The following is a 10,209-nucleotide window of genomic DNA, read 5'->3' on the forward strand; positions in this document are numbered from 1 at the left end:
GACCGAGCTGCGGAACGTAGGCCGCGTGACATCGCTTCTTCCTGCTTTTCTTGCTCTTCGTTAGGCCCCGCTATCACACCTTCTGCCGGGGACCCTCTATTACCGATACGATCGCCCGGAGGACTCGGATTAACTACCGGTGTTTCCTAGTAATCCGTGGCGAGAGACCGCTGACGCCCCGGTGTCTGTCGTTTATTCACGGAACGCTCCGGAACGCTCAGGAACGTGATCACGGTTTTTACACCGGCCATTGTTCGGTATCTCGGCCGCGGCCGCGCGGACAGCAATCGCCACCGTGAAAATTGATTCCACCTATCAAGAACGCCGGGCTCATTCTGCTCGGGCGTGTGTCTTGTTTCAGACCGTTTTATCGGCGATTTACCGTTGATTGGGGGATACGCCCCGATTTATGCAAACATTCCGCAGACAGTCATTGCGGGATGCATCTCGCTCGTGGAACAGTTTGTTTCGACCCGTTGCCCGTCGACGTCCATGCGCGTACAATTAGGTTTGAATCGGCGCGATTTAAGGCGACTCGTCACGCGATACACGCGCCCCTGCGCGTGACAGAGTAAGAGATTGCACTTCGCATCTGATTGGCGAGACTCCAGTCAGTGGAAACCAAATGTTCAGTAATTAGCACGGTGATTGCCTTGTCGGACAGGCAATACAATTCCTTTAGAATTTTTATTTCTGTTGTAATATAATTGCGCGAACCAAATTTTCATTTGTAGGATCCAATAGGCTTAAAGACGTTTACGTTAGCTAAATCTTTTTGATTCTGTGGGATTTTTAGGACCGTGATCGTACGAGGCGTTCTATTTACGAGTAGAATTACTATCCGAGTTTTCCAGTAGCAAATATTGCCATATTCGGTGCATATATAATACACATAATAAAAATTTGAATACAATGAGCATGAACGTCTGCGCTCAACTCGTGGGCAAACGGTGTTTCGAAAATTTCCTCCTGTGTTCGAATGGTTCGAAATTGTAAACCAGCTTTTTTTTCGAATGTTGGACATAAAACAGGCCTTCCGCGACGGTTCGTCCTCGCCGGGTTAATAAAACGCGACGGAACTACCATCGGCGGGGCGAATGCGTGTCCTCGATGAATAATAAAGCGAACGTAAACGAAGATCAGAGTGTGGAGAGTGTAAAAAGAAGTCGAGCGTAATCGCGAGGCAGCGAAAGCGACGCACGCGTCGAGATGGCCAGCGGTGAGTGCTGCGGAAACGAGGAAAGAAAAGAAGAATGGGGAGGAGGAATGTCGATATTTCTCGGCAATAAAACATGCCCGATGTGCACGCGGACGTGCGTGCCCATATCCATACAAAATGGCACAACCGAGGATAAAAATCTACCACCGTGGAAAAAGGGGAAAAGGGGATTCAGTGTGCCAGGCGCTGCCGAACAAAACGAAAAAGTTATTAAAGCCGGGTAATTACGGAAAATCAACGCCGCGATTCGAAACCGCAAGAAAGGATCGAAGGAGACGCTGCAGCACGTTCGCCGTTCATTCGCGTCTCTGAAAGAATGCGACAAAGCTTCCATATTCCCCGAATGTCACGCAACGCGTTACAATCATAAATTGCTTTTTAACTCTCCCAAAAGGACGACAGGAACACAGTTTCCGAGATTCAATGCGATTTTCATAGGCTCGCGAACAAATGAACGTGTTTAATCATTTCTCGCGAGGACATCCTCGGTGCTCGGTGATTTTAAATAAATTTGAGTGCATAGAAAATTATAGTCGTCGCACACCTGTGACGTCGATAGCGTACACGTCCCACTGGGGAAGAAGGGCCGAGGAATTCTGGACGGCAGAAAAATGAAAGTTATGAAAACCGACCAGCGATAAGTAGCGTTGCGGAGCATTGTGGAACGGAATTAGAATGTCACGGAGCGAGAACGAATCCCAGAAAAACGGCGACCGGACATTGTCGGGGCACGGGGGACGAGAAAATAGTAGACTGGATAATAAAATAGGAAAAGTGGAGGATACGTTACAGAGACAAGACGAGCCGAACGGTAGAATGTAACGGGAGAACAGCGAAACTTCCGATAGCAAAAATAACGAGGGCCATAAACGGCGGACGAAGCAAGTATTCCGCAGAGCACGGCTCAAGAAGAGTTCAAAGTAGAGTAAGAGGATCGGCGCGGCGGAAGAGAGACGCTCGTAGTTATCTGCATCAAGATAACTCCCGAGTCCGGAGCTACCACGTCCGCGGGAACGCGGAGATGCCCGAGACAGTTTCCAAGAGAAACCATCCCGTCCGCAATTGTCGCGATAATGAAACGAGTATTCGCTCGTTTCGAGGGCAGATGCGGTGTCCGCGTGTTCCCTCGACAATTACCAGAACTTACGCGACGAAGATGAGATCGGTACGGCGGATAACGGCTCGGCCTAGACCGGCGAAAGCGGTTCATATTTTTCGCGGACGTTTTCGCGAAGATAAGCGGAAATAGATAGTTCGCGGCGGGGACGGAAATTTACGCGTCCGCGAACAAAAATCCCCGCGAATTTATGGCCGCGCTCGACGCTAGCTGACAAGACGCCGCGCCGAGCCGCGAGCCGTAGAAAGCGTTTCTGCGGCCCTCGAGTGTCCCCATAAATTTTCGGCGCCGAGAATCCCGTGCCACGGACGAAATTAAGTCTTGCTGTGCTACGAAGCCGATGGAATGTAGATATTAATGGGCGCCGTTCGATCGTCGCCGCTTTTTCACCGAGATACCTATCGGTCGTCTATTTGCATAATTATTTGTCCGGCTCCGGTCAACCGTGCCCTTCTCTTTCGAGATACATGTCAACCGGAGGCTGCGCCCGCTCGATTACGATCTTCTTGTCAACGTTTCCGTGGAATCTCACTAATTTACCCGGCGGAACGTTATGACCAACATTCGTCAAACACCTGTCTCTGAGATGGATACCTGCATTTACGTTTTCAGCTCGAAGCTTACGTTTCAGAGACTCTCAAATTGTGGAGCAATATGTGATTATATCTGGAAAAACGTCGATGACTCTCACGTTTCACCGGAGAATTTTAAAAGCTGCTCGGGGGATGGAGAGTTCAAGGAACCTGTGATTAGGGCACATATTCTAGTCGATGGATCTTCGATTTTTATTGAGTAATGGCTTAAGTAATTTTTAAATAACCCATTCGGTGGACTAGATTAAAAAGTAACGTTCACCGGGCGCACAGTTCATGATTTTAACCCTCATAAGTGGAAGTAGAATGGTCCTTTAGTTTTTTAAAGTTGAAGTTTAGTATTTTATTATCTTAAAGCGAAATTTTAGTCTTATTATAACATGCTTTCAAGTGAAAAACTTATTCAATAATTTCCCACATTCCATGATTATTCCATAATTTTTGAAAATCTATGGCCCATTTGAATCTTATTATAACGTGCTTTCAAGTGAAAAACCTATTTAATAATTTCCCCTATTCCATGATTATTCCATAATTTTTGAAAGCCTATGGCCCATTTGAGTCTTAGTATAACGTGCTTTCAAGTGAAAACCGTATTTAATAATTTCCCACATTCCGTGATTATTCCATAATTTTTGAAAATCTATGGCCCATTTGAATCTTATTATAACGTGCTTTCAAGTGAAAAACCTATTTAATAATTTCCCCTATTCCATGATTATTCCATAATTTTTGAAAGCCTATGGCCCATTTGAGTCTTAGTATAACGTGCTTTCAAGTGAAAACCGTATTTAATAATTTCCCACATTCCGTGATTATACCATAATTTTTGGCCCATCGCTGAGAATTTTTTAATAGGTGCTTCAACAGTAACAGAAACCAACAACCCACCCTCGATAACTTCATCTAATAATTCCGTGTAGAATTATTATAGAAAAGATTTAAGCTTGCATTCGGCGCAGCACAATTACAGAAAACCCGATCAACAATTTCCCCTTAGAAGCGTTAAGATAAAGAGCCTAAAATGATTATGACTACTCTGATACCAAGGTTGCGCATCATTTGGCAGAAGGAACAATCGAAACCGAGAATTGTCGCCGTGTGCAGGATATCCGGCGCTAATTCGCGAACCGACGGAAAGAGAAAAGAAACCCAGCGCGTATCCCTTTCGATCGGAGACAATGATCGCTAGGAAAGTGCATAGTCACGGCATCCGCTGCACGCTGGCGAAAGAAATACGCAAAACGAAATGTGGGAACGAGGCCGGGAGTCGCCGCGCGTTCACGTCGCGTCGCGAACGGCACGGCACAGCGTGTCCCTCGATTTTCGTACCGACGCGACGGAAGCGCAAAAAAGGGAGATTGACATCGGTAACAGACATCCGATCGCGATTCGATCCGCGGCGGAGGAAGCGGAGCCTGGGTACCCCGGCGAGAGAAGTCGAGTACCGACGACACGGTGAAACCCGGGGTAACCGCGCGACGACAAGAACCGCGTCGGAAGGAGAATCCGAAGAGAGGAGAGAAGCCGATACGGGATTCCTCGCAATCAACATTACTGGCTGCCGTAGCCTCGCCGTACAGAGAGGAATCCTTCCTTTCACCCTGCTGTCGGCCACCAGGCCCCATCCCCCCGCCCCTTCCTCGAGCGTTTCTCTCTAGCCACTATCGATCGGGCGCATAACGCAAAATTATCGATCTAGGAATTGACAATCTCACCGGCGGAAACAGAGCTTGGCAGAACGAATTCCTCGGGCTGCAGCTGTATCTTCAATATTTAAAAATTTACCTTGCAGTACTGCATAAACTATTTTGTTTTTGAACCACGACATCAAATTCTTTTTTATTTCCTAAGTAGACACAGGCTTTACAAAGTCAACGAATTCGATTTTATTTCCTCAATTTTCTCCGTTGATCACTTAATACTAGGTTTACGGAGCACTAGAAGCGACTATTTCACGTTGCGTTGTAAAAATATGAGAATTGTACTAGATCAGATTTTTAACCATTTTTACTATATGTGCTCAAAGAAACGAACCTATTGAACAATTCTTCACAAGCGCGCCCTCGCACTCTTAATAATTGTCCGTTTATTACTTAACACTAGGTTTACGAAGCGCTAAAAGCGTTTACATTGCGTTGTAAAAATAAGAAAATTGGATTTAATCAGATTTTGAACCATTTTCACTGTATATGCTCAAAGAAACGAATCTACTGAACAATTCTTCACAAGTGCGTCCTCGCACTCTTAATAATTGTAAATTTAACGAGTCCGTCATTTTGACGAGTCTCGTAAATCTAGTGTTAATAGACCATTTTTCGCCTATTTTTGTCGGTAACGTGGTCACTCTACCTTATCGCGAATCTACGAAGACCGGGCCATAATGAAGCGAAACGGAATCTTAAGTGAAATATTATGCAGTTTTTAACATGTACTAATGTCAACGACCATATCTCACTGAAAAAACCGATTCTCGTCCGATCATCGAAGTTAAACAGTGTTGAGCGTGGTTAGTACTTGGATGGGTGACCGCCTGGGAATACCGCGTGTTGTTGGCACACTTTTTTTTAATTTTTCATTCATTCTTATCTTTTAAAACGGTAGACACCATTGCATAGTTCTTTTCATCTCGTTTTCAAAAATTAAAAAATAGCACAGGTACGCTGACGGATTTTGATAACAGCGACAATGTGCCGAAACTCATCCAATGGCATCATAGTAATGTTAGTTCAATTTCTAGTCAACATTCTATCGCAGCGCTTCTATCAACGTCTCTGCGCAAGCAGTAAGCATCGGAATCAATCGACACCATTCACTACCGTGCAAAGTAATTGTTCATCGTCGTAGGAGACAAACGGGAAAGCACCCCAGCATTTCATAGTCTACCTATTAAGTCAGTCTACGGATCACCTCGGTCATTACCGTCGACTGCGGAGACTCTTTCGACATCGGAACAATGGGCAATTTTTCGTCGATGATCGGTTCGACTGGGGATTCGAAAACGCCGTCTCCCCATTTAGGGTGCGCGCAGATGCTCCGACGATAATACACAGAGCCGCCGTTAACAAGAAAGTAATGAACGCCGGCGGAATGATGTTGCACAAGTATCTGTTTTCGCAACAATACTCTTCCCGTTTCTCCGTTCCCGGTAATGGCGTGTTCCACCGGATTTCCACCGGTTGAGTCGCAATGAGCGTTGAAATCACACCGTGCCGCCGCTGCATGCTAGCCGAGTGACTCGGTTCGAATATCCGCTGCCACCGTCGGATCACTATAAAAGACAACCGCGAACACAATGTACACGGTGTCCCTATCGATTCAGTTCTCATCTTCTCAAAATGGGTCGATTAATCTTTTATTAGAAAAGTTACCAAAGTAACTACGAGGTCACTAAAGAGAAAGTACTCAAAGAAATTTTAAATTTCATTATGAAGAGAGAGAGAGAGAGAGAGAGCTGTCTTCCGTCATTTGCACAAATAATTTAGCGTACCGCACGTGTAAATGTTAATGGATCAGCACGCTGAAAATCAGTTGCGGCTCGTAGCTAAAATTAGTGGGGGCACTGCTCCAGAAAATTTCAGATTCCTGTGAGGCGCACAGTTCCATGCAAAGATTTTTGCATCTTTTAATTATATTAAATGTTATCGGTGATATCAAGTGCCGCCACTGCTGGAAATTGAAAGAATCGAGCGTGCTACGAATATATTTCTCAGTCCGAGTACAGGTTGGAATTTGGAGGCGAGCATCGACAAACGCGGCGAACGAATTCGGGAGGAAAGAATGAGTCAACTTTGTGACGACGGGTGATTGCGCTCTAATAAGCAATTAGATGGTTTCTTTTGGTGACCCATAAGGCACGCCCGCGATGCGGCCACTCGATGACTAAGGGATCCGAGTAGACGAGTAGAATCCGATCCGGTCCATACCGCGTCGCCGGGTGAAAGAAGCCGCGCTTGATCAACTTGTCGCTACTCCAATTATCCCGGGGTTTCGTCGTCGAAACGCTCGTAGAACCCCGTTGATTGATTTACGCGATCTTCTTCTGCCGACCGTTCCCCGGTACACTAATCATCCCGGACAATTAGCATCTCGCTAGGCCGACTTCTTTTTCTGTTTCGCCGGAACGCCGCGCACGGTGTACGTGCCTGGTTGTTTCTCGACTTCTGATATTTATTATAATTATTCCTGCGGGATACGATAATGACGCGTTCGTTGCACTGGTTTCTTTGCCTGTACGAGCATACTCATTTCCTGCGCGCACAATATCTCGCCTGAACGTTTAGCTGTTCAATCACCGCTGCATTGCTATTGTAAAATATATTTATTTTCACAGACGATGCGTGTCTATTCAAATTAATACTGTTCACGTAGAAATATTTCGGACATTTTACGCGCGCGCTGTATCATCGCGTAAACAGGATTTGAAGGATTTATAATTGAAAGACATTTTGTCTCTCGCTTTATGATGAATAAATACATGCTAAGATATATCATAAATATCTTTACTGCGGATTTATCGTGTGATGAAGATAATTATATTTGCTGTACCGGTAACGCGTTCGAGCTTCATCCCCCTCGCCTCGCCGTTTCTTCATTTCCCTCGGCGAAGTGCCCATTCAATTACGAAACCGTACTCGCGAAACCAGGAAATAGATTTATCAACCTACAAAACGTGCAGCCGAAAGTAATTAAGACCTCGGGTAAATGAATCGTAACATGCGAACACCTTCCCATGTAATATCGGGTCGGACATGCAACGAAGCCTTTAAAATGGATTTAATGAATATGGCTACCATTTAGCTCGTACCGATCGGCGGAAAATATTGCCTTGCGCTGCTGATCCCGTGCAGCGAGCGTACTACGAAAATATAATGTCTGGTTAAAAGGGGGAAATGAGTTCAAACCGTTTCAACTACATTCACAACACAGGGAAGTGTGGGTGTGTGAGGTAGATATATTTATGGGAGTTCGTGTATGTGAAAGTATTCTTAGATATCTAATCATAGATAATTGATGGGGGGAGGGTAAGGAGCCATGTATTAACTTATATTGTATAATAGGCAGAAATAATATATTTATAGTTATCGTAAAGTGAGAAAATGGAAGCCGGAAGTCATCCGCAGCCGTAAGACGTGGACTAAGTCTAATAAATCATTTTTGGGGGTGTGCTGTGTTCGCGTAAAAGTGACTAAAGATAAATCGTAGCGAGAATTGCCAGTACAAAGCGTTCCGTTAAAACAATTCATAAAGCTGGGAGTACGGTGGAACGTCTGTCGCATAATAACCAGATAATGAGTCTCACTTACCGTCACGAACCGTTCCGGAGAGACAGTCCATTGTTCTCTATTGCGACAAAACAATTTCCTCTTCTGGGAACGCGTCCATTTAAATTCTGCCCACATGATGCACGAACGCCGAATTTTTGCGGCACGGTGTGTTGTTGTTCCCGGTTGCGAGAGCCGCGGTGCGGCCTGCCAGTTTCACGTGAAATCAATTCGCGTAAATGCCCGTAAAAACCGCGGGTACAGACGCGACGCGACGGCACCGGCGCAAAAACAATGGCCGGTGTGGCAACTTCGCGGGCCCCATTGTCTACACGGTGCCTCTCCGTTAGGCTACCGGGACACGGTGGATGCTGGATAAGTCACGAGAACCGGCGAACCAGTCCCGACGGAATCGCTCGGCCGGCCACCGGGCGGAAATTTACGAGCGGCGCTCGTCACTTTCGCTATCGTCGGAAATTAGTGGCGCAGATGCTATCGGCACCGGGGAACCACCTGCGAGGCCCCGATTTCTCGAAAAACGATCCTCCGAGTGTCGAAACGTCCGCCGCGGAACGTGTTCATCCGACAGAGACTTCTTTTTCTTTCGCCGAGAGCGTGGATGACGAGCCACAAATCCTCGAACAGAGATCTACCGCCGGATACGACCAGCCAGCAGTGATCTATGAATATCGAGCGCGGAGGTTGTGCAAGAAATTCGTTCGCGCCTCTTCGCACGAAAAAATTGAACCATGCTAATTTTGCATGTCACTTGGGGAAAGTGTTAAGGTACAAAGTTGATCTTCAAGTGGTCCCAGTCAGTTCGATATCCAATTTTACTTTTAAATAAATTTATTTTAACGCCAAGCAATGCAATGTCGATTCTGTGATGTCTCCAAATACGGAAGAGTAAAAACTTCGGAAGAATTTCAAAATAGTGATCCTACTGAAATTAACTTCCGCGCGACTTCTGTTGATTGCGAGAGAACATTTTCTCTCGCAGTCTAATTACAAGTACGATCTACACGAAACCGTGTAGGTAGAAGATCGAAAGGTTGTTAGGTGAATCGTTCCAGTAGTCCAGTTTTGATGGAGCATTCGCCACGGTTCAGCGAGAACATTACAGGTAAAGACTTCACGGGCGCCGGTAATCCAGGCGAGTGATCTATGAAGATCGTTACGAAGAAGCCGGACGCGTATACAAAGTATTGAATACCATCGATTACAAGAATAAGCCAAACGAAAGGGACTATGGGTGATCAGCCGAACGTGCATTCCGTACGTATTGAAGTGTGTCATTCATCCCACGCTCCTAATCGCGATGCATTGTGCGATAACCGCCGGTACAAAGTGGTTTAGCGTGGTCCGCCCACGTGTAATCATTGGACTCTTTAAGTTCGATTGGATGCATTGTGCGTCGAGAGTAATGTTTCGTGTGTACTGTGTGGAAATATTGTTCTTAAATAACTATTGTGGCGTACGCAGCTTGAAGCAGGTTCCGAGGGGTGGTTGACTGACAGTCAGCTCATTGTGATGCTCGAGCGCCCGGCCATAGTCATCGAGGTCTTTCTCATTCGATAACTGTCAAATCCTGGCGACTGATATTCTCATTCTCCCCGTGTGAGCTTCCATATTTTTCCGAATTTGTCAAGATGATCGCGAAGCGAACCAAAAATAATCAGTGGCGTCTGTTGTGACAAACGGGAGCCACAATTTTCCTTTTTCTTCGATAATTCTAGTAATTTTTCGTTCGTTTCAAATTGTAAATTTCTCCTTACGCTGTGAGAACCTTTCCAGAACCGGACAAATTTTTACGAATTACAATTAACATCGAGTCTCGTGTAGTGCAGCGAGCATGCGATTCGCGGCGTGATGTAATACACGCAAGATGAGTCATCGTCTGACGCAATGCAGACGGGTCGTTTTCTGTGCAGCAACCAAAGTCGATTGTGTCATTATCTTTATGACGTGCGTAAAATTTAATTGAATCCCGACTGGGTGACACGACTCCGCGACAAA

General features: G+C 45.8%; 1 non-coding gene across 1 annotated transcript; it reads left to right on the plus strand.

Annotated features, from left to right (window-relative positions):
• Positions 1-5,368: 5,368 nt before the first annotated feature.
• On the plus strand, positions 5,369-5,487 carry LOC143357565 (5S ribosomal RNA). Its single transcript, XR_013082841.1, has one exon. It is a non-coding gene; the product is annotated as a 5S ribosomal RNA (ribosomal RNA).
• The last annotated feature ends 4,722 nt before the right edge of the window (positions 5,488-10,209 follow it).

This window comes from Halictus rubicundus, chromosome 9 (genome assembly GCF_050948215.1).
Source record: "Halictus rubicundus isolate RS-2024b chromosome 9, iyHalRubi1_principal, whole genome shotgun sequence".
Lineage (NCBI taxonomy): Eukaryota > Metazoa > Arthropoda > Insecta > Hymenoptera > Halictidae > Halictus > Halictus rubicundus.